Source organism: Schistocerca gregaria, chromosome 7 (assembly GCF_023897955.1).
Source record: "Schistocerca gregaria isolate iqSchGreg1 chromosome 7, iqSchGreg1.2, whole genome shotgun sequence".
NCBI classification, from domain to species: Eukaryota; Metazoa; Arthropoda; class Insecta; order Orthoptera; family Acrididae; genus Schistocerca; species Schistocerca gregaria.
Genome location: NC_064926.1, coordinates 454,699,009 through 454,725,433, shown reverse-complemented (window position 1 = coordinate 454,725,433; position 26,425 = coordinate 454,699,009).

Sequence of the window (26,425 nt, the reverse complement as noted above, 5' to 3'; positions counted from 1 at the left end):
GCCCTGCGAGCATGCAGGTGTACCAGTTTCTTTGGCTCTTCAATGTGTGGTGGAGGTTTTGCTCTTTTTCTGAAGACCTGCTTCCAAGCTGGCTGGGGTGACATGGAAATCCATAAACGTGTTCAGACTGAGGGCTGACCTTCAATAGAGGTAGTCGAAAGCGGAACTCGCTTCGCATAGTTCCACAGTATGGATGTCTGCCGAGGAACGGTACTGTCTAACACTGGGAAGAATCCTTGCAAGAAAATAAAAATCTAAGCTAGGTTTGCTTTAAGTGTAATTTGTATGCTTAATCATTTTGGCGTCATGACATTCAGTAAGTGTCTTCTACTTTTCTGCAACATTTTTGTCTCCTAAGCCCGCTGAAAACTTGCAGATTACTGCCACCCATGCTTCAGTCATCTCGGGTTTAACTGAAAAGCCTTCAGTCTCCACGTTCCATATCGATGGACATTTTTTAACTTCACAGATGAGATCTTCTGTATCCACATCCGTCTCCGACGAGTAGTGCGTCGTACACGGCCGCACTATCAAATAGTAATGACCGGCATGCCGACTGTTCACACGCAGGGACCGGGTACTCGGCCGATTAGTAGCGCCATCGAGTGGCATCGTGTGAAGGCATGTAGCTTTTGGAAGCAATTCTCCGTCAGCGGTGGCCGAGAGGCACTTCCGCGCCAGCAGAAGCACTACTCCCAAGATAAACTCCCCTCGCACCCCCGTCAGATTAAGTGGTAAGATGGCCCAATGGAGATGCCGTTGAAAATTGAACACTGATAAAGCATGAAAACAGGAAGAAGGTGCTCTGAACTGTGAAAAAAGAAGCAAAATAGAAACACTGAGTGGTCTAAGCTCGAGATGAGCAACGTGGAGCGCACCTGAGTAGGCACAACGTCGTGGTTATGTGGTCACGGTGTTGGACTGCCGAGGGAGAGTTCCGTGTCCAAATCTTTCTCATACCCCTGCCTTTCACAAAATGATGAACTGTCCGCCCGGTCATTGACTGCTTTTTCGCAGCAGTCAAATTTGTGTCTGTATCGTGGGTAACGCCCGTTTGCAGCAGTGAGTTGTAAGGAGGGGATCTCCAGAGGAGGGGATCTCCAGACGTACGTACCTCCTATTTGTTCTACACAAGTACCACATGTTATGACTCTAGCGTTCCGTTTTGCAGGTTTTAACTCTTGAATTCCTTTGTTGTAACATAGTTCACACGTGTTTATTTGTTGTTTTCATTTCTGTGAGTGATTTATGCGGCACCTCGCCTGCTGTGCGTCACATTCACTTGCAACACTAATGTGTTGTTACTGGTGACTAATATTCTATAACTAGCGTGTGCTATGACAATTGCCAGCATTATGGAAGGAGAACAAACAGACAGGTCAATGACCAGACGAAAAGTTCATAATTTTGTTGAAAGCAAGAAATAATATGCCAAGAAGCAAATCTGAACACGGATCTCTTGATTTGCAGCCCGACACCGTGATCAGAGTCCGCCCCAATAGCTGAGCGCTAAGCCAGCACGGTAGCTCAGCGTGTTTGGTCAGAGGGTTAGCTGCCCTCTGTAGTACAAAACTGAGTTAATGGATCAACGATGACCTTTAACTAGCGCCATGGGACGTCTGCCCCGAACAAATACAACGAACATTAACGAATAAAATAAGATTTTTAAAAAAAGGTGGTCATCGTGACGGATTGACGTCCTACGGGCCCGGGTCCGATTCCCGGCTGGGTCGGGGATTTTCTCCGCTGAGGGACTGGGTGTTGTGCTGTCTTCATCACCATTTCACCCCCATCCGGCGCGCAGGTCGCCCAATGTGGCGTCGAGTGTAATAAGACCTGCACGAAGGCTGCCGGACTTACCCGTGCAAGGGGCCTCCCAGCCATTGACGCCAAACGCTCGTTTCCACATAACCAAGATGCTCAGGTCCTTGTAATTCACTCGATGTTGCACAACTTGCGTTTGGACCGTACACTGTATCGGTTTTCCTTCGTTTTTCAAGGCTCGGTCCACCTTCTTCCTGTTTTCATGCTTGATCCGTGTACAGTTTTCGACGAGTTATCCAATGAGTCATTTTTACGACTAAATCTGAGGAGGCCCGATGGGGAGTCTCGTTTGTCAGTGCTTCCTTGTGAAAGAGGCCGAATGTAGGGTCGCTGGCTTCAATGCATCGTACAACGTAAACCTGCAGCGCCGTCTACCTTTATTACACCTCCCTGACAACATAAAACTTTCCACGAGACATAGACTCTGTCGAGTTTATCTCAAACATTGCTGTCAACTACTTTAGTGAGTGTTACTATTAAATTATGAAAATTCGAAGTTCACTGCAGGCAAGAACTGACAACATGCAAACAGTAAGTGTTTAAATGAAAGACAATACCGGCAGTGGAAAGTACAGCGACGGTAGCTCATTGAACACGTTTGTCATGACACGGTAATGACCAGAAAACTTTCTCACGGGTGAAATTTTTATGAACCCTTATATGAATACTGATGAAAGAGTATGCTCTAAATTCCATCGCTTCAATTTTATGTTGCCCATTAATAACAGAAACTGGAATTATAAGAAATTGCTTTTCAGTGTAACGTAGAAGGTTGAACATAGGTTATGTTAAATGTAGTTTTGTACACTGCTTGTGACAACGCATAGCATAATTTCATTTCATGTTTCCCAATAATAACAGAAATTAGATTGTTAGAAATTAAATTGCATATACCTTGCTGTGCGACGTATAATGTTGGACATTGTGGTTTCAAATTTGTTTAGTCTAGTTTTATATGAACGTCCACTGCTTATGATATCGCATAACCAAATTTCATTTATCTTTTCCACTAATAACAGAAATTGGATTCTTAGAAATTAAATTACATATACCTTGCTGTGCGACGTAAAATGTTGGGCATAGATCATGGTTTCAAATTTGTTTAATCTAGATTTATATTTAACGTCCACTGCTTGTGATATCGCATAATAAAATTTCATCATACATTTACTTGATGTATTTGTCGTGTATTTCAAAGAATGAGTGTGTTCACGTGACGATGAAATCATAATGCTGTCGCCGAGTCGTCCTAAGTTGATGCCAGACTGTTGTAGGAAGCAACCAATACGGTAAGGCGATTTCGGAAATGTGGTATCGTCCTGAGATCGAGGTGCCGTAACAATGTCGGCACCCCTTATCGATACCAGAGAAGTTGACCACATCTCGCTGCATTCCTCGACCACGAATGGGAGGTGCTGGTGCAGCGTCGCCGCACGGAAGGCCGATATACAGCCGAGCTGAGGAGGGCTCATCCCAGCTCGTGACTTCCGACCAGGCACACAACGTCCTCTAGTGCATGTGTAACTCATGTCTTAGACGGAACTGTACATTTTTACTTAGTGAACTTTGTATTTCAAGAGAACAATTCAATGTAAATGAGTATATTGAGTGATGGTCTAATATTTAAAGATTGTTGTAAATATTCGGCACAATCCTGCAGCAATGGATTGTACAGAGTTAAACAAATCTTTTTATCGTTCTTGTTATTAAGTGAACTGTAATTTCACATGTTGCAATTCAGATCAACTCTCTCCCAAAGCACTCTTTGTTAGACTAGGCGACAGTAGTTCCGTCAGGTCATAGCAGTAAATTTCTCTATGGATAGGCCGCAGTGTTGCTGTAGCTCTGTATGTGGGTATTATCTTCGCCTGCAGCCGCCAGTACTGCGCAGTTGAAAGGTGACAGTGCTGCGATCTGTCAGGGATTTCATTATGCCGTCCCAATACCTTTCATTAACTGAGAGATAGTGTTTAACTTTTATTGGTTGTTGTTAGCTTTCTGAGTATAGCAGAGTAATTGAATTCTGACGACATTAGACTAATTTCCGAACGAATTCATGGAAATACAAGGAAGTGACAATTGATTGGTTAAGCAAGCAAGGGAAAGATTTATCTGCGGTAATACACTATTGGCCATTAAAACTGCTAAACCACGAAGATGACGTGCTACATACGCGAAATTTAACCGACAGGAAGAAGATGCTGTGATATGTAAATCATTAGCTTTTCAGAGCATTCACACAAGGTTGGCGTCGGTCGCGACACCTACAACGAGCTGACATGAAGAAAGTTTCCAATCGATTTCACTTACACAAACAGCAGTTGACCGGCTTTGCCTGGTGAAACGTTGTTGTGATGCATCGTGTAAGGAGGAGAAATGCGTATCATCACGTTTCCGACTTTGATAAAGGTCGAATTGTAGCCTATCGCGACTGCGATTTATCGTATCGCGACATTGCTGCTCGCGTTGGTCGAGATCCAATGACTGTTGGCAGAATATGGAATCGGTGGGTTCAGGAGGGTAATATGGAACGCCGTGCTGGATCCCAACGGCCTCGTATCACTAGCAGTCGAGATGACAGGCATCTTACCCACATTGCTGTAACGGATCGTGCAGCCACGTCTCGATCCCTGAGTCAACAGATGTTGACGTTGCAAGACAACAACCATGTGCACGAACAGTTCGACGACGTTTGCAGCAGCATGGACTATCAGCTCGGAGACCATGGCTGCGGTTACCATTGACGCTGCATCACAGACAGGAGCGCCTGCCGGTGGTGTACTCAACGACGAACCTGGGTGCACGAATGGCAAAACGTCATTTTTTCGGGTGAATCAAGGTTCTGTTTGCAGCATCATGATGGTCGCATCCGTGTTTGGTGACCTCGCGGTGAACGCACATTGGCGGCCTGTATGTCCGAGCGGTTCTAGGCGCTACAGTCTGGAACCGCGTGGCCGCTACGATCGCAGGTTCGAATCCTTACTCGGGCATGGATGTGTGTGATGTCCTTAGATTAGTTAGGTGTAAGTAATTCTAAGTTCTAGGGGACTTATGACCTTAGAAGTAAAGTCCCATAGTGCCCAGAGCAATTTTTGAACGCACATGGGAAGCGTGTATTCGTCATCGCCATACTGGCGTATCACCCGGCGTGGTGATATGGGGTGCCATTGGTTACACGTCTCGGTCACCTCTTGTTCGCATTGACGGTATTTAGAACAGTGGACTTTACATTTCAGATGTGTTACGACCCGTGGCTCTACCCTTCATTCGATCTCTGCGAAACCCTACATTTCAGCAGGATAATGCACGACCGCGTGCTGCAGGTCCTGTACGGGCCTTTCTGGATACAGAAAATGTTCGACTGCCGCCCTGGCCAGCACATTCTCCAGATCACTCACCAATTGAAAACGTCTGGTCAATGGTGGCCGAGCAACTGGCTCGTCACAATACGCAGTCACTACTCTTGATAAACTGTGGTATCGTGTTGAAGCTGCATGGGCAGCTGTACCTGTACAAGCCATCTAAGCTCTGTTTGACTCAATGCCCAGGCGTATCAAGGCCTTTATTACGGTCAGAGGTGGTTGTTCTGGATACTGATTTCTCAGGATCTATGCACCCAAAAAGGTAATCGCATGTCAGTTGTAGTATAATATATTTGTCCGATGAATACCCGTTTATCATCTGCATTTCTTCTTGGTGTAGCAATTTTAATGGCCAGTAGTGTATGAAATATTATATTTTGCTGTAAAACTCTGAAACTTGCTGTTGGTTTATAGAGAGGCTATCGAACCAGGCAAATAATGGGGTATACGAAAACTGTAAAGTTGATCAGTGTAGCATGAACTCAACCATGCGACACCTATAGTGCTGTGATCGCCCTTTGTGTGCTGGACTGAACATGTGAATCAATCGAAACATAGGCCTCTTCTCCCGCGATTTGTTCAGAGCCGCTTTTATTAGGAAGCTTTGCTTTGTGTGACCTCTGACCTGCTAGCTTTCGAGAAGCTCCAGGACGACCTGACGCGAAAAGACTATCTAGGTAGCGTAAGAATGAAAGTGTAAACAGAAAAGAGGACACGATGCGAGCGTGTGCTGCAAATAGTACTTTTTATAATTTCACTTGAGTGTGATTATTATTCAAAGCGACTGCCAATTCGTGTGCTAAACACCCCGCAAGGATAGTTCTTCCAATAAATAAAGTGTGTCTGAATCCCTAAGAAAATGTTTGAATTCTCATTGTTAATCGGCCAGCAGCGTATGTACAGGGGAATCAAGATGAACACATCAAGTGACATGCGATCGTGCGAGATTTGCGTAAAGGTGTCTCAGGAGGAATGGTCAGTATTTAGCAATGTGACAGGAACGATCACTCGAAGCAAAAATGTCTAGCAAACATGGGCTCCAAAGTAGTTACGTTAAGAGTTATGAGCATTTCTTCATCTTCAATATTGTGAAACAAATCCTTTTTACTGCACCCTATTCTCCATATTTTTAGAACTGGTAGTATGGACCAAAACAAGAAAACGTCCGGTAAATATGGGCTTAAAGTGCAGACGTTATGAGATACCAACACTTGTCTATCTTCTCCACAATGAAACAAGTCCCTGCTACTGAATTGGCGCTTATCTGTCCTAATGTATGCTTTTTAGAGCCCATGTTTAGTATACTTTTTTGCTTCAAATGATTGTTCCTGTCATATCACTGAATATTGACCATTCCTCCTGGAGAGCTCTCTAGAAGACGCGATGTTAGTGGAAAGAACACGTGCGGTGTGAACCTGTAGTGTTCCAGTCCACTTACAAGACCTTGTGAAATGATTGGTAATTACAGCCATCCTCCATCTTTATGTTTTCAGCAGTAATGACGAGTGGAGATGCTACAATACCAATTAATGGTTGATTTTCATTTTCTTTATTTGACTGAGCCTGTGTTATGTTTCAACTTCGTATATATACATATCTTACGTCCGAAACATAGGCTGTGAGGACTCATTTACGTTTCGCAAAGCGCGTAAATTTGCGTTTCTCTACTTCAAGAGTTAGTTCCTAGTCACTGCAGTACTTGTATTGTTTTTAGATCTGACTGAATATTACTGCATATTGTACCACACAGAATTTCCTCATCGATACTTGCACCATCTACAAAAGCCCAGCATTGGAATTAGTTGTATCATTAACGTACGAGTAACACAAAGAACAACGAAAGTGCCACATTCGCCCTCGGCTCATGATGTATCAATTTCATATTTGTAGACAATGATAACGTGCTGCGTCTTGGCTATTGCAAAATCTTCCATCCAGTTGCAGTCTCCATAATTTACTTCGGTCCTCGTCCTTACGGCAAGTTTCTGCGTTGCAAGAATTCGTTTGAATATCGTGGAAGCGAAGCACTTAGAAATTCTTATAAATACATTAGTACACTACCTGCGAAATTTAGACAGCTCACCTCTACATGTTGTGGAATCTCACCAACAGCACTGTCTCATAATTTGTTATTGGAAGTCAGACACACCTTCCAATCCCTTTGCTTCTTTTCTCCTTCTTGGTTGTCTTCCTCGCGTTCATTTACACCGGCCGACAGGTTCCTCACGGAGCGTCGGATCCCATTCGTCTGTTTTCAGCTGGGTCGAGAAGTTTAGGTGAGGTTCGAATATATTCTATGTACGAAGTTAGATTTTAACCTCCGAGGAAGGGCTGGATACCACGACGCGTGGGTGTTTGGAGATGAGTGCTGCAATGCGGCGTTTGTTTAAAAAAAAGTGCTGAATGCATGTAAATCAGCTACATCTGTCTCGAAAACATCAATGTGAGTACTGTGTACTCTGCCTTCAGTTATTGGTATTGCCAGGCAAGTTTTACGAATGCATGAGCTGAAGGGAAAACGCCATGCCAGAAAAGTTAAAATCCTTTTTACTTTGTGCCGCCACTTTCCTTCCCTCGCCACTTTTAAGGTAACATGCCTTAACTGATGCTTTACATATTTATACGCTTGTAATACGAAAATGCGTAGTTTCAGTAATACACCGCACTGAGGGCCTCTCAAAACGCGTGGTTGCGAGTATAGTTTATTATGCTAAGTGACAGGATGTGCGACTAGAGTGTACAAAGGTTTTGCCAATGAGATTATGTACATGTAATGATTAATTTACGTAGTAAATGTTGATGTTTGTATTATATGATGCATGGGTGAAATCCTTCTGTGAATCAGCAAGTATTATTTAATTAATGAAAGGTGAATTTGCGGTTTCACACGAGCGCACTTTATTCTAATAATTGTGAAAATTAATGCAATACTGGTAGTATATTTAGTTAATCACATTCTAGTGCTGGAAACGTCACTGCTCTTTAAACACTTGCTAATGGATTTGAGAAAGCAAGCGACAAGATTTCTGGTGGCAGTATTATTTCAGATTAAGTGTAGCTTTTAATAAACAAATCAATTATTTTTCAATGTCTTTTAGTACCCTTACAAGAACCATAGCTCCAAACTTCGATATAGAATAAATTAAAAATTTCGTAGTGTTGCGGGTGTAAGAGTGAAAATATTAGCTTTTCAATTGCCATCCAACATATCACACTTCGAAAATGTACTTCTCACATCGCGATATAGGCCTAATTAATGGAAAGATGCAATCGCAGATGTCAAATATCAAACTTTCACTTCTACTTTCATTTGACCTAGAATGCGACTTTAATGTCAGTATCAGCGTTTTTAATGGAGTTCGAATCATACCTCCTTATTTACTCGAAATCTGTTTTGTTGAATTTATTTGAAGTTGTGCAGACGTACTTCAGTTAACGTTCAATGACTGTCATTCAGCATACGTGTGAAAGATAAACATCAAGTTTAGAATAAGATACTCTGCAGACCTAAAGCATTGAAATGTATGAACACATACGCAAACCACATTTGCAAACCACTTCATGTAAAAGAATCACAACCCTACTGGCATAAAAATGCCATTAAGCAGTAATAATAATTTGTAGACAATTTAACTCCACATCCTAAACCAAAAGAAGATAGACCATAGTAACTTTAAGCATAAGATCCTTGTTACATGAACAAATTATTTTTCGTGGCTATAAGGTACACCTTAAATTTTGTCTACTTGCTATTTCCATTAAAACTCGATTTCACTCGATAGATCACGAACTGCATCCCGATTATCAAATGTTTTATCCTCAGAACACCACAAACTCATCGTTTCATTAAACTTATCAGTTTCTCACAGTCCATGTTTCGTGACGTGTCCGCCATTGTGACTGAAAAAACAAACTGATTTCAGTGTCACCGACTGTCTTTCGATATCTGTCCGTTCGGGCGAGGAGACCGGCTACATTCTGACAGCTCACGTTGTGGCGTACTGATTTGAAAAGATCGGTTGTTTCCGGCAGATGTCGGTCGCCAGGCGAACACACTAATACCGGTGCTACTGGTACAGTAGCGTTAGGCTGGGGCTACACAAACGGAGTGTACCCCAATGCAAGACGTACGGAGGAGGGACGGACGCTGCTAGCCGCGTAACTAAATGCGGAGTCCGAAATATCACGTCGTCTACAGTGCCTTTAAAAAATTGTCTTGTGTAAATGAAGCAAAGAAACACTCGTCTAGGTAGTTAGTTTCCCGTTAAAACTTTTCCTTTTTCCGTTAAAAAGTTAAAAACCACAGTATTGGAATTTGTGTGTTCCGCGTTGTGTAACCTTTTTCCTTTGATGGTGAGGAAACTTTTAGATTAAAAATTAAGTTCTTTCACACCTTTTAGTTGTACATCGTGATTTCCTTTTCGTAATTGTTCATTTTTATCATGATAATTCAAAAATAACGAAAATATCGCGTGCTTTTCGGAAAGTTTCCAGTGAAAACTGCAGTGTCTGACTAATTTACGTTTGATGAATGTTAGATGACTATGAAGTGTACTGTAGCTAACATATAGAAATTGTTTCTAGCTTGGAAGGAGATACATACCTCTTTGCAGGCCCGGGTGAATGAGTGATACGCATTGGCGCTTGACTGGTACACCCTACGACGCGCCAAATCGAGGCTGTAGCCGTATACCTTTCCGTAATTGTACCGCATTTCTCTTTCGCATGTCATTTACGAAGACAGTTACAGTAACACTTAATGTTAACATTGCATTGAGTGTTTTTAATTTTAAAAGTAGAGAAGACATTGGCAGATTCAGGAGCAGGGTTAGCTGTATATTGTGTACAGTTTTTTTTCTTATCCTTAGTAACAGGTTTAATTGCGAAACATCCAATCACTATTACTGCGACAAAATTTAAGAAACAAAGTGAAAAAATTAAGAAAGCTAACCTTGTAGCAATTTATCTTGCGATTAAATGTCAATAGAAGTTGAAGAGATGAAAGGAAAATAGTGCTTTTCACCCTAGTACAGCCAGAAAAGTTCTTAAAATAAAGATAGTTCGCTTCGTAGGTTCCAGGAGATCAAGCAAGTAGACTGAATTTTTCTCCTTCTTTTTCTAAGCCGGTACTCACGATGGATGTTCGAAAATAGGAAGTAGTGGCGTGCGTACTGTCAAAGTTTTCGAAAAAAAGAAGAATGCACCAAAAATATGGGTGCATCCAGTAGTGAGTAGTCGGTTATTACAAAGAGCATTTTACGTTTTGTTTCACGAGCTACGAGAAGATGGATAGAAAATCTTTAAGTATTGCAAAATGTCTCTCTTAAGCGTCGATGAGTTACATCACACGTTTACAAACGCTTTAAAGAAGCAAAACACGATCACGAAACTACCTATAGCTTCAATGCAAACGTTGGATAAAACTTAAATTATAGTGCATCAGTATTCTTTCTCCCCCAAAAATAATCTCAGCTAAAAATAAAGCAACTCAATAATGTGTATTACCGTTTTCAATAACACTTTCACGTCAATTTTTTTCCAAAAAAGATGTTTAGGCCAGTAAACAAACAAGTTCCATTTTCTTTTCCTTGCTGTTATTATTGAAAAGTTGCAAGTAAATCTGTCTTTTGTCAGTATAAGAGATTTCAGTTATCTTCAAGTAAATTAACAGAATGGATATCCAAACAAAGAAGGAGAATAACTCCTTTTGGTTCGCTTTTATGTAAAAAAAAATACTTAGAATCAACAAACGCTGGAGAAACCGAACGCAATTGTTCTGTAGACGTCACAGATTTTTTGGATTGATACTGTTGAGATGGCATGTCCGGTAATTGAGGAGCTGCACCCTGGTTGTAAACATTTCCTGGTGTATGTAATGTCTGATAATGTCCTGGTCTTCTTGCATGCACTGGTATACGTTGCACAGGTTGCTGACTCGCTGCGCAACAACCACGTAAAGATTTCGATTTTGCATTTCACATTTGCTGAAGAGTAGTAAAACCTTCACAACGGAATTTAAGTTTTTGATCCATATCGAATTTTCGCACACTGGACAGTAAAGAATCAAAAAACGATTTGTCTACGTCCTCAGATGACGTTTAAGCAATTCGAGCACTATCCAGAAATTTGCATAGTTTAGCTTCAAGATTTGGTTTTTACTCTTCGCTCTGTCATTTTCTTTTGTGGAATTGATGAGCTAACTGATGCCTGCTCAGGTATAAAGCGTCATCTGATGTTACTGGACTGCCGTTGTTGTCTTCTGGCAGGACCAATCTCAAAGCAAGTTCCACTTGCTGTATTTCGTATTCGTGTAGACATGAAACTGAATTTTTCGATTTTCAAACGGATGCCAAGAACCCCAGCGGTCGGCATAGACGAATTTAAATCTTTTTACTGCTTCTGAACCAGACTAATTCACTTTCTTTATATTCGTATATTTCTGGTAACGGTTCCTGTTGTTACTCCACTTTCGTTGAGACTTCTGGCGTACAAGCAAGAAAAATGAAACGGAAATTTAACGTAAGTTTAAAATTTTTAATACCATTAAAGAATGAATAAATATTGGCCGTAAATGTCTTATATTTATACCTTTGTTTCAAGTTGTTTGGCGACTGGTTGTATAGTTAGTTGATCTGCACTATACGCACAGAATTGCTAAGTCCACAGGCAGTGATAGTGAAAACAGTGTGCTGTGCGATTTGGGGCTGACTGCGTGACAACTGCCTACGTCAGCCGACAGAGGAGGAGTGAAGGAATATCGCGAAAGGATTCCAAACCCGTGCAAGTTTCCCAAACTGTATATGAACAATCGATATTAAACCTATCCGGCTGCTGAAGCCAAAGACGGGTGGTTCACTGTTCTACAATTGCAAGCACTTCTTTTCCACTGTTCTTCTATCAGTGGAAGATTAGTTTCTGTTCACAATGGATCGTTTGGAAAAAAATCGGACAGCACAATTTTTAAAAATCAGTGTCGTGGAAACATTCTAAAGGAAAATACGTTTTATATACCTGAAATATCTGTCGCGTAAGTACATAGAATGTTCCTTCGGCTTGCTGTTGAACAAGTGGCGCGTGCTTCAGTAGTCCATGAATGTGAAATTCGATTTTTCTGTTGACATAACAAAACCATGTTGCCTTGTGCATAATTACAGTAATCAGACATTATGGCCACCTACCTAATAGCCGAGATGTCCACCTTTGGCACGAATAACAGCGACGACGTGACGTGGCATGGAAGCAGTGAGGCATTAGTAGGTCGCTGGAGGAAGTTGGCACCACATCTGCTCGCACAAGTTCATTCCCTTAAATTATAGGAGGAGAGCGATGAATTCTGCCATCACTTTGTCATATCCCAGATGCGTTTGATCGGGTTCAGATCTGGCTGGTTGTGGACCAGCACATCATTTGGAACTCGCCACCGTGTTTCGTGAACTACTCCATCACACTTCTGGCCTTGTGACATGCCACATTATCTTGCTGAAAAATGCCACTGCTGTCGGGAAACATGATCGTCATGAAGGGTGATAATGACGTTGTTTGGTTTTTGGGTTGCTCAACTGCGCGGTCATCAGCGCCCATAAAAATCCCAATTTTTACACAGTCCATTTTTTAAGCTGTCCAATCTAGCCACTGTACGAATGATGATGATAGTGATGGAATGATGAGGACAACACAAACACCCTGTCCCTGGCCGGGAATCGAACCCGGGACCCCATGGTCATGAAGGGGTGTATGTGGTTTGCAACCAGTGTACGATACTCCTTGGTCGTCACGGTGCCTTGCACCAACTCCACTGGACCCATGGACGCCCACATCAATGTTTCCCAGAGCATAACTGGAGCCGCCTCTAGCTTGTCTCTATCCGAAAGTACAGGTGTCAAGGAGCTGTTCCCCTGGAAAACGACGGGTTTGCACCCTCCCATTGGCGTAATGAAGAAGGTATCGGGATTCTTCATACCATGAGACACGCTGTCACTGCGCCTACGTCCAGTGCGATGGTCACATGCCAATTGCAGAAATAGTTGGCGATGCCATGGTGTTATTATTGGCACATCCATGGCTGCCGAGAACCATCGTTAGGAGCGCTCGATACACTGTGTGTTCGGACACACTTGTACTCTGCCCAGAATTAAAGTCTGATGTTAGTGCCCTCACAAATTGCCGCCTGTCCTGTTTTATCAGTCTGCCCATCCTACGATGTCCGACATCTATCGAGAGGTGTCGCCGGCCAATCCTACAACGTCTGGACATGGTTCCATCTCGGTTTCACCACAGAACTTCTCGTACATCCTTCAAGTTTGTGCAGTTTTTCCGAAATGCTCCTGTCGAGCCTCCGGATCATCTGAACATGCCCTCGGTCAGACTCAGATAGATTCCGCGCCTTCCCCATTCTATGAGGGTAATCCCAAAAGTAAGGTCTCCTACTATCTTATTAGTACATAGACCTGTTTATTTCTAAAATGGTTTACATCAGTTTACAGTTTAAAAATTAAGCTATTTTTTTGACATAATCGTCATTTCTGTCGGTGTATTTTTGTAGACGCAGTGGCAGTTTTTGTTTGCCCATGTCATACAATCTCGCCGCCGGCTCCGCGGCTTTGGCGAAGAAGGATGCCGCCACAGGCGTGATTGTTGCTTGGTCTTAGGTGTAAAGTGGTATGCCCAGGTTTCGTCACCCGTGACAATTGAGTCCACAAAGTTGTCCTGTTAGGCTGCAAGGCGGCGAAGAAACGCGCGGGAAACATCAACTTGTTGCCGCATGTGGCTCTCAGTCAGCATGCGTGGCACCTATCTTCCGGGTAATTCAATGTTTGCGTTAAAATTCTGTGAGTGGTGCTTAGGGAAACCTCGGGAACCAATGTGCAGAGATCATCCAGAGTGATCCGCTGATCTTCGGGCATGCTTTGCTCAACCTTCAACACTGTCTCCCCTGAAATTGATGGTCTCCCGCTCCTTTGATCGTCGTGAATTTCGGTCCGACCATCTGCAAACTCTCTACATCACTTACGAACATTTTTAACATCCATGCACGACTCACCATACACTTCCGTCAGTTGGTGATGTATTTCAATCGGCGCAGTTCCCTTTGCGTTCAGAAACCGAATAACTGCGCGCAATTCGCACTTGGCGGTAACATCCAACGGGAGCTCCATTGGCAACGGCTCCCAAGTCAAGACTGAGCGCCTCTGAGCGGGCTGGGCATGTTTACACACAGCGCGTGAAGCACTCTTCGTAACATAGTGACCAACTGCCACACAGAGTTCTCTACTTATAAAAAAATAGACCTTGCTTTTGGGATTAATCTCGTACATCCGGACAGCACGCCCACTGAGACTACATGGACCGTGCGTGTGTCTGACTAGCAGTCATTCCTCGCCAGGTGACGCTGCTACCAGCTGGACGAGTTTATATCGGTGGCTGATCATAACGTTCTGGCTGACCAGTGAATGTACGTGAGAGAGATGGACATCAAATTGAAGAAATTTATTGCGAAAGGTTTGAGTCCACCACAAACTTGGTTGAAAGAGGAAGTGTGTCATCCGTAGCAAACAGAGCTGCAATGAAAAGTTATTTTTTAATGAGGCTGTAAAGCAATCTAATGTGTTGGGTAGAGTGGGATATGAAGAGTCATGCGCATTTAATTTTCCTTTACATGTACAATTTGATTAATTTGGTGGTAACATCTTGCTATTATCGCTAGCTGTACCTGTAAATTCACCTCAGACGTAATGAAGCAAACTAATCTGCTTCTGTTGGCACTTTATCACGCTATCTAGAAACCCGTCTGAGAGCAGTGTTTAATGAACCTGATTTGTTTAATATTCTTTTTTTAATGATATATCACTCTATCCAGTATCGTAACTGTTCAAGGCTATCATCTGGCTTAATTGATGTTATGCGAAAGAATAGATAGCGTTCCTGTCATTATTGACGAGTCTTACATTTTTTCAGATATACTGTACTTCTGTTTTGCTACATTGTGCATTGTTGTTACATTATCAAGATGTAAAACATCAACAATAGGAGAAATGTAAGAGTTTCTCAATACGTATCACTGTCGAAGAATCTCTGAATACAATTATGTAACGAGTTTGGCGAAACTAGTTCACTAATTTTGTTGCAGCTCCTACTGACATTTTAACCAAAAGCATTACTATAACAATGAAGACGTGAAATGAAAAATTTACTAACGGATACTCTCCCAGTACTTAAATGGTCTGAGAAATCATGACATAATGCAGAGCAAGTTTTATGCGACACTGTATCTTTCTTATTTCGATCCTTGCATTCCCCCGTCCTTATTTGTCATATACACGACCTCTTCTTCATCTCCATTATAAGAATCTCCGTGTCGATTCTCTGTGGGGCTAAGAAGACCCGTTGTGGTAGCCACTTTGTAGTCGGACACACGCAATGCGGCACGCATCCTTACGTGCTGTCCACTGGCAACTCCGTACCCAGCACTGACCGCCGTCAGCAGGTCCTTCTTCGCACACCCACCTCACCGGCCGTGTGAGCTGCCCAATTCACTCTCGTGGCGCTTAGCAGTGTGGCTGCAGTCGCGCGGTATCCGTCTCGCTACGGGTGATGCGGCTAGAATGCGCGCTCCAGCGCAGCTGCCGTTCCGCAAATATTCGTTCTTGTGGACTCAGGCTAAGATAGGTCAACGCGGCGGCATGAATAAAAGACAGAGAGGAGCTACCATGTCTGGACATGCCTCCAGCTACACCGTCAAGGAAGTTGCCCGAGCCGGCCTGAGTGGCCGTGCGGTTCTAGGCGCTACAGTCTGGAGCCGAGCGGACGCTACGGTCGCAGGTTCGAATCCTGCCTCGGGCATGGATGTATGTGATGTCCTTAGGATAGTCAGGTTTAATTAGTTCTACGTTCTAGGCGACTGATGACCTCAGAAGTTAAGTCGCATAGTGCTCAGACACATTTGAACCATTTGAATTTGCCCGATTTGTTGCTGTATCGAAGTGGACTGTGCAACTGCTTACAACGAATGTTGTACCATCCACAGCCATGTAACATGGTGTGAGAAAGACTGGACCTGAAAAGACCGTAAGGCCCAGAAACCATAGGTGTGTGACGTGCCTTCTTAATGTCAGTTTCAAACAGACAGGAAGGCTACTTTTAGTGAAAGTCTTGCAAAAAGCACTGCCCATAGCCGCACATAAAACTCGAAACTAATAAAGCAGGTTGCACTTCTTAACTGGAAACTGTGCGTGTGCCAGAATCTCTCGCTAGAAATGAGAAAACTATTAGTTTCGAATTCCGATTACGGTGACTGATTTTGAATCGCCTTTTCTACCTTACGCTGTAACACGAACATAACTGTTCAAATTACTTTTGATGTATGTGATACCAAATAATGTAAACTTCATCTGACTATCTATAAGTCAGCTTGAATAAAAGAATGGTTATCAAAAATACTCATAATGACTTGGCCGTCAATGGCACGCAATGGTTAACTGTTAGGTAACAAAAACTATGCTTCTTATAAAAACGCTTCTGTTGAACTTACATCAAATTCTGTAAATGAAAATTGTTTCTAATATCTCTCAAAGGTTCATTTAGTCCCTGCAATAGTTCCTTATCTTGGAAACGGATAACCCGGCTCTGTTCGATTTGTGCTGTGAAAATGATGAGCTGAAATACATCACTACTCGACAGTTTTCGTTCTTAATATTTCAACCAGTCTACATTAGGAAATTATAATTCTTTCATCCTCTTTTTATAAAAAAATGATAAACACTGCTCACTCAAGGGTGCAAGAGCTGACAATGCAAGTTTTTACCAAGCACATTTTTCATTTACACAGTAAGGATAATCTTCAGTGAAATATTTCGTAAATAAGTAACAGGCTGTAAATAGTCTTCACGGGTTGCCGCCGCATGACGTTGAGTAAATTCCACTGAGGAATTTGCACAACGTTACCCGGCGGCAACCCCGTGAAGACCATTTACAACATAACCGCCGAGAAAGCTTGAAGAGTCACAAGTAAGAGATTGTTTGCGATCAGATCGAAATCTTTCAATAACACGTAAAGAACTCGGACTAACATTAGCTTTTACTGTACCGTAGCATAATCTCCCTCACCATTGTCATACACCATACTGAACACTTTCAACAGGCACTTCATTAAATCACGCAGAATTTACTCTTCTAAATTCCTAATGAAATATTTTTGACTTTGGTGAAGGAAACTACTAAGAATTTACAACACATGACGGATAATTCTTCCCGGATACGAACACGCTGATAGTGTTAAAGGCAATGAAATCTATACACGTCATTAATTACTAAACTAGCGATTGCAGCAAAACAAACTCAATACAAGTCACATTTTCTTCCAAATGAGCCATCTCTCTGTACAGTTATATCAAATCACCCTCTACCGTAAATTATGCATCACGGATCATCTCAAGTAAATACCTTTCTGAGGCACCCCCGCCATCCAAACTCCTCGCCTTGTCATCATACTACTCTCTCTCTAGGTACTCTCTCGGTTCTAGCCGCTTCAGCCCGGAACCGCGCTGCTGGTGTGGTCGCATGTTCGAATCCTGCCTCAGGCATGGATGTATGTGATGTCCTTGGGTTAGTTAGGTTTAAGTAGTTCTAAGTCAAGGGAACTAATGACCTCAGATGTTAAGTCCCATAGTGCTCAGAGCCATTTGAATTTGAGCTCTCTCACTCGCTCTGTTGCCGACAACTGCCTGCGACTCCTTCGCTCGCCAGGGCTCTTTCCAGTAATACCACAACCTCTGGTAGCCACAAACTACGCATCATTCATGTGTTCGGCATAAAAAGATGCTCAGAGTGTTGAACATTCCAAATAAACTGTCAAGGATACCAAACAAACTGATATTTCTCATGATCCAAGCACTGATTGTAATTAACAACTAAAGCCCTCCGAAGCGACGTAGGTGATGCTGTGACAAGTGATTTAACGTGAGACACATGGGTTCTCAAATGTTTGGAAATACTCCGGAAATGTATAACAAATGTTGAATATATGGAATGACCAGATGACGTACTTCACAGCACGTACAGAGGTTGAGCCTATCGTTCCATTGCGTTCTCGTCATTCCAAAGTATTCAGGCCGGTGTGGTTCTGGGCCTACGTGCGCGACTCTGGTGCATGGACCTCAGGGTTCGATCTTGGGTCTGCGATGGAGTATTTTTTGCACTGCGACAGACAATTCTGTGTTTACATTGATGTAAGAGTTCTTACTAAATGTACCGATATTGCGATCTCCCAGCATAAACTATCGCATTAGTTGCTTGATTTGGAGGAGAGGACCAAACAGTGAGGTCATCGATCCCATGTGATTAGGGGAAGATGGGGAAGGAAGGCGGCCGTACCCTTTCAGAGGAACCATCCCGGCATTTTCCCGAAGCGATTTAGGGAAGTCACGTAGAACCTAAATCAGGACGGATGGACTCGGGTCTGAACCGTCGTCCTCACGAATGCAAGTCCAGTGTGCTAAGTACTGCGCCACGTTGCTTTGTCTACCATGTTAAGTCACAAGTAAATGAGTTAAGCTTGTGAATTGCGTCGTTGCCAGTAAGTGACTAAGTTTTCTTTACTAAGTAAATGAAACCTGGTGGTAGGCAAGGGAAGGCGGGATTCGGTTACGATGTGAACGGGGCCGTAATCAGTTACTATTTGTTGCCTTTTACAGTTACAAACGTGTATTTTTAAAACAGTAATTCCATATTCAACAAAAATAAAAAGATACCATACGTTAAATGAAACAATAAGATTACTGTTACCAGTCACTGTTAATTGTTTCCACGACGCGTTTCGAAGGTTTAAACCTCCATCATCAGGTGGATATACATCAGTTAATATGGCATTTGTGTGTTTGTGTTGTGTTACGATTTCTTTGGAGGAAGTTGTGACACTGTCTCCAGTGGTCACAGGATCCTTTCACAGTCGTAACACATCACATGAACACTATCATATTGTATTGTTTATACAATATGATAGTGTTCATGTGATGTGTTACGACTGTGAAAAGATCCTGTGACCACTGGAGATAGTGTCACAACTTCCTCCAAAGAAATCGTAACACAACACAAACACACAAATGCCATATTAACTGATGTATATCCACCTGATGATGGGGGTTTAAACCTTCGAAACGCGTCGTGGAAACAAATAAACAGTGACTGGTAACAGTAATCTTATTGTTTCATTTAATGTCAGTAACAGTCACGGTAAAGCCTAACCTAAAAATGTTCGCATTTAAAGATACCATACGTTATTAATGAAAGAATAAACAACTCTGTAAATAATAGTGTTTTCAGCGCATTACAATTTAGCAAATCACCATAACATACAGAAACAACAACTCAAAAAAAAAAAAAAGGAGCTACTGTGATCACGGCTGAAGGCCTTACACGCCAAGAATGGCAATAAATTAAGAATGATTAAGAACTCGCTGCAATTACAACTTGCAAGTACTGAAATATTAGAAAGTAAGTGCACACAAACACAGCACAAGGTATCAGATGCCAGGAATGGCAGTAAATAAGGTTTCAAGGCTTGCTGCTAAAAACAAATATCCTATTATTTTTTCAAATCAAATGGCTACAATCACGGCTGAAGGCCTTACATGCCAGGAACGGCACTTATATTAAAAAGTGTAGAAGCCTACTCTCAAACCACAAATACAATAGCAAAAATTAACTAAAAAAAAAGAAAACAAGCAACTGATCCAGGCGGTGCTCCAGGAATCGACCTTCAAAAAGGTCCGGCAACCAAAACTTTCGCTAGCGATGAGATAGGCAGCCAAGAGATGCATTCACTTCACAAGATGGCAACTCAGACTAGTGGCAGTCTAACGAAAGACTAATGACAATCTTGCTGAAGCTACCTGACGTCCGATAAACCAAATGCAACGATGGAACAATACGCCGAGGCCGAAACCGGCGGTCTGCACTACGTCCCCAGAATACTGTGTTTAGAGCGCCCGGAACGGGAAAGGAACCACTACCAGATTTCCGTCCGATTCCACAAACCCGAAAATCTGAACAAACAAGTCGCACTACAGAACACCAGACAAACTAACAGTAACGAAAGCCCCACTCGACTTTCATGCGAGGTAAAACCAAAATGCAACCAACCAGAACCAGCAACCACACGTCATTACGGAAACAATCGCAAAGCGAGCCAAAACCAAGTACCAAATGAGTGACGTCAAACTCATTAGGCACACAAACGCACACTGAACTCACTGTGACAAGTCTGATGACGGTTGTCAGAATGAAACAAATCTCTTCACTGCTGTATTAATTCACAGTTGAGTAACCACACCGTCTAATTACTAACCCAAGTGCTTTTAACACGGTAGGGTCTTCAAGTACTAAGTGCAGATCCACCAATCGCCACATGACGGCAAGATCATAATCTGTCACAACATAACATACGCACTACGGGGCCAACACGGGTGACTGACTCCGCTCTACTTGGATTGAAATGCACTCATCTTAAAGCTTGTTGGATCCGGTTTACGACGAGGTCGTGCAACGTCGTGACCACAGTCCGTCCAAACGGCAGTCCAAGCGTGCCGCCAGCGGTCCCGACGTGTTCTCCTCTGCGTGGACCTGGCTCCTCCTCAGTCCCCCAACGAACTTGCCCACTCACACGACCAAGAAAAACCACGATGTCGCTCCCAAGACAGGGCAACAGTTACTACATGTTCATAACCGCCGCTGCTGCCACCAGCGGACAGGCAATGCTTACGAAGCCGAGTGGCGCCAGTCAACACAAGAAGAAGACAAACCACCGCAACCATGCCAACCAAACGATACCGTCTGGCCTGCAAGAGAGGGCAGAAACCTACCAACAGCACCAACACTAGCCGCAGCACATCTCAGTAACGTCTGTAAACAAAAAAGACGGGGAAAATGGAAAGAACCACAAAATAAGAATAGCTCCAACTTGGTTGCAGGGAGGACAATAATTTTGAAACTTCTGGATTTACAACAGATCATATTTAGAAAAGGCGTTCGGTATTTGCTCCTTCTGCTCGAATGGAAGTATTGCATCACTCTATCAGCCTTTCGCGCTCAAGGCCAACTGCTGAATGTGCGGTGAGGCACGCCATATAGTGACGTCAGGTGATCAACATTTGTCGTCCATTTTTGGGTTATTTCCCGACATTTGCGACCCCTTGTGCCTTACATTTAATTACTTATCGCAGCCTCATCTACGTCGCTTCGGAGGTTTTTAAACGTTGATAAGAATCACTCTGTATGCATCTTTCATAACCATATCTCCTAATATGTACACCTTTGTAGCTGCACCTTTACAGTGTTCCAGTCAACACAGAAACTGGACAGCTGCTGACCAGAAGCATGGAGTGTGATCCATAGGGTCGTGATTTTCCTTCGCTTCAGATACTGCAATGTGGCGCGTGCACTGACGTTCAAATGAGACGTTTAACCCACAGCAAGTGGAGTGTGTGGTTGAAGGCAAATGTAGTTCTGTGCATCTGATGGGTGTTTTTCGTACCATTAGTTGGAGCAAATAATTCACGTTACCGTAACAAGAACTGGGATGTATGCTAAAATAGTCTCGGTGGCCAAGTGTCGCCCTTTGTGCAAAATTTTCGTGATCAGTTTGCTGAAGACGCTGTCGACTTGTAAGATGACGACAGATATGTTCACACTGCAGCATGCATACTGCCATGTTTTGTCAGACGCTTAGGCACCTCATCGCACCTCGATTCGTCTGCTAAATAACCCGATCTTAGGAACACAGATAAGTCTGGGGCTGTTTCGAAAAGTAGGTTAAAGGAAGCAGTTGTCGGCCCCAAAATATGGTTTGCTCTAAGCGTAGAATCATCAAACAGCTTCTGCAGATGGATTGGAAATAGTCACTTCTGGGTTGTCTTCCTTCCCGTACTGAGGGCGCTACGAAGGCTGCAGTCGGTGTTTCTCGATATCAACACGATATCTTCGGAGTGATTAATTTTTATGGTTTTTGTAGTTTATATGTTGTTGTTGTTGTTGTTGTGGTCTTCAGTCTTGAGACTGGTTTGATGCAGCTCTCCATGCTACTCTATCCTGTGAAAGTTTCTTCATCTCCCAGTACCTACTGAAACCTACATCCTTCTGAATCTGCTTGGTGTATTCATCTCTTGGTCTCCCTCTACGATTTTTACCCTCCACGCCGCCCCCCCCCCCCCCCAATACTAAATTGGTGATCCCTTGATGCTTCAGAACACATCCTACCAACTGATCCCTTCTTCTAGGCAAGTTGTGCCACGAACTCCTCTTCTCCCCAATTCTACTCAATGCCTCCTCATTAGTTAAGTGATCGTAGTTTATATACATTCTTATAAATATTAGTTTTATGCAACAGTATTTAATTCTGCAGTGAAAAAGGTAAATTACGTGTTTTGATGCAATCCAGCCGTGGTAAAACGATCAAATAAATGAGCCTTATGTTTTTTTCTGAATCCTATGGATATTGGAATCCAAACGATAGTTATTTCCCCATTAATTACTTTTTTGCACAGTGCATGTGTAATATGTATCATTTCTCGTAAGTTATAGTGCTATGTAAACATTAAAATGTAATCAACGTCCGGAAAGCTTTGACGCTGAGATAGGACGAACTTGATGATATGCACTCTATTCAGTTGTTACGACGGAAAAAGAAACATAGGTTCTCATTAATGGGTGAATCCCTCTGGGACACCTCAACCAGGAGCGCGGTATGACATTTACATTTCTGTCAGTAAACCTTGTGGTAGCGTGCTCGACAACCGGAATGTTACGGGGACACCGCCGCGCTGCGCTGTTCCAGCTCTGCCCCACGGGGCGCGGGCTGTGGCGCTGGCAGCTGTTATGGCGGGCAGGTAGGCTAACCCGCAAGCCATGTCGTGGACATACCGTGTACATACGTATGGCGTTACCGGTTATTTTGTAGTAACTGAAGTTGTTGGCAAAGCCACAGGCAACCAATGCTGAACGCGTTACTTTAATGCAGTCCAAATTATTGAGTTTTTTGTGATTGGAAGAACAATTGATCATATTCGTTTCGTATGAAAATGCCTTTTTCTTCCTGAAATCTATACTTATTTATGTTCCAGATGCGTTTCATCTTTCACATTGAGCCCTATTCATTGGCTTTAATGTCGAATTATGCACTTTTGATTTTATATACGGTACTCATATATTAGAAAACAGTTCACGTCATAATTTTTACGTTAATAAATTACTGCTTACAGTTATTCGTTTCTCCGGCTGAACTGTGCGTTTTCTCTCATCTGGCCATAGGTTAAAAGTCGCACTCCGACGATACTAATGAAATATCGGTACATTTTCAGCCAATGATCTACTTGTTTTGTTGTTTTCATGTTTCGTAAGCCTACTGCTTCTGAAACATCACTACTTCTCTGGCAGTAACTGCTCATTTTCCTTACGAGAAGTGCGAGTGATTTGTGTAATTTTTTCAACTGTTTTCTCTTTCTCTTTGTTTATGTAAGTGTTGCCAAATTCATGAAGTAAATTATACAAACGTAACAATCGTTCTTTCATTTTTACCTCTCTCTCTATCTATCTCTGTATGAGCGTGGGTTTCTGTCTCATTGTGAGTGCCTATATGTTTATTTCTTTGTATATATGTGTGCACGCTTTTTTTTACTTCACTGATGTTATTATGTTAAGCTATTTTTTGGGGGATGGGGTGGTGGTACTGTGACTAGTCAGGAAGGGGTTGCAGAAATTTTAAAGCGTATCTAGTCATTGTCAGGGAGTGGATATACAGTTCTAGGTGATCGGATGGTTCTATTTTGATTGCAGCACGAAAAAGGGGTTTGAGTTTATAAAACGAATATTAATAAACCTCTGAGGATAATAGCCACATCAACAAACTTGGTAAATGTTCAGTTTCAGGAAATTAAAAGCGAGTCACAGAAATCGATGAGCAAAGGCTAATGGCAGCTTATTTAGCTTTTCTCATTCTTAGAATGAGTCCTTACAATAAAATATGCCGGTATGAGGAGCTACCGATGCGACGATAATAATAATGCACTCTTATGTAAACATTGTTTATTTCACAGAGAGTCTGTCATAGGAAGACTAACTACTTCAGCATTCTATTGGTTCCTGATGTCACCATCAGCCACAACTTTCTTTATTTATCATCGGAACATTGTGTAATTCTGGCAGCATGAGTGCGTGCGTTTGACCCGTAATTAAACGATCTGGTGGTGTGAACAGAGGGGATTAGCCTTGGTGGAGGGTTTTTGATGTTGTCTGAAAGATGCGTAACATACTAACAAATCAAAGAAAATATTTTGCTGACTATATACTCAATGATGGAAGCTTTCGAGATAGGCTGTTACAGAGTCACAGAGCCTTATACTTCAACAAAATGCTAATAATAACAGGAAGAAAGTTCTGCCTTACAAAGCCTAGAAATTTTTTTTTAAAAAAAACCACTTAAGGATCCGAAAGCCAGTATCAGTGTTCGTGAGAGGATTGTTCGTGATTTATAGCATAACTTCATGAATATCGTATATTAAAAATGTTGGTGTTGGCCAGTGTAGTGATGGATGAAAGAAACGCACCAAGGCTCAGTACCAAAATCAGGAACTTCATACAAAAGCAATGTATGGAGGAGTAAATACCATACGGCTTACTTTAGAAGACAGACTACATCTAAACATTCATGGGTGTGGCTGTTTGTTCTATATCGTGTCTCCCTACCACTTTTGCGCAACGACACTCTGAGCGTGTGTTTTAGGGAATTGACTAGTTTGAACCTGGGTCCTACTGCTGGTAAGGAGACGCCAGACCACACATGACATGTAGAATTCAGAAGAGTTCAGTGAGACTAGCGATGATATAACCAAATACTAAATGATCTCAGCGTCAGTTCCACTGCACTCCCTGTAAAAGAATCTTAATACTAACTAAATATAGTGGAAAGGGTTCAAGGCTTTCCTATTTTTAGTTAGCTGGTAAAATAACGTCGAAAACGCAGTTAAATTTACCATTGGAAGTTTTATTCTACTCACAAACCATCGTTTACAAATTTCACTATTGATAAAAGGTAATGTTTTAATACAGGATGGTAAAAACCAACTGCGTTTAACAGAAATGTGAACGAAGATTCCCTGAATGGGTTTCCAAGTTCTACAATCGATCGAAGGATGACCTATGCCATATCACATCTATAATCTAGGTTTAATTTAAGTTTCACAAAAGAGAAAACTATCAAAATGGTCTACAGTGACCCTCAATTATCTTTAATTACTTATTTAACTTGTCTTAAATTACAGTGGCTGATGTGGCTTCTCAATAACTATATAAAAGAAAAATCATCGCGTTTCAGATCTTTTCTTCAAGTGGCAAATGTGAAAACCATGAGTTTTAATTAACGATCGACACTAGTATTACGCAAAAAGGGGGTGTAAAAGATGAGTCTTCTGCAGTTCTGAGTGAAGCCTAATGCGCTCAAAAATGCGGCATCGCGTGCGTTCATTACCTTGTCGGTGTTTAGGCAGCGTCAGGGCGACAGCGGCCAGCGCAGCATCCATCCAGCTCGCCGTCTCGGAACTAACTCTCCTAACTTCTCCTTACTACAATTCACCGAAGTTGGTTTAAAAAAAAACTATCTGGCTGTGTTTTAATCTGACCAATGAGGGTCTCAATGTTAACCTTAAGCTCTGCCTACAAAAATTCTGTCTATCCAATGAGAAACGTTATACTTTTCGTGGTGGGGCAATGTTTTTAAAGTTTGCAACGTAACAGAGACGCTAAAAAGTCTCACGCTAAAACGTGCGGGTGGTGTGGTCCTTTTAGCGTTATCGTAAGATCTATACTGTTCTTCTGGAGGGCTCTATCTTTTAACATGGGCTGGGGGGTGGTCCTTGACGTACCTGAGACACGAAAAAGTCTCACGCTAAAACTTGTGGGTGGTAGTGGCCCTTTTTGTGTTATCGTAAGATCTATACTGTTTTTCTGGAGGGCTCTAGCTTTTAACATGGGCTGGGGGGTGGTCCTTGTCGTAACAGAGATGCGAAAAAGCCTCACGCTAAAACGTGCGGGTGGTAGACTTAGCGGTAATCTAGCGACGTGGGTGTCCACTCCGTCCGTTATCGTAGGGCCTTCTACCTTAACACGGTTCTGCTCTCGGCTTCTGTCCTCGTTTCTCCCCTCGGAACTGCATCTGCCTCACGGTGGGACGGTACGACATCCATTTAGGCATTCTT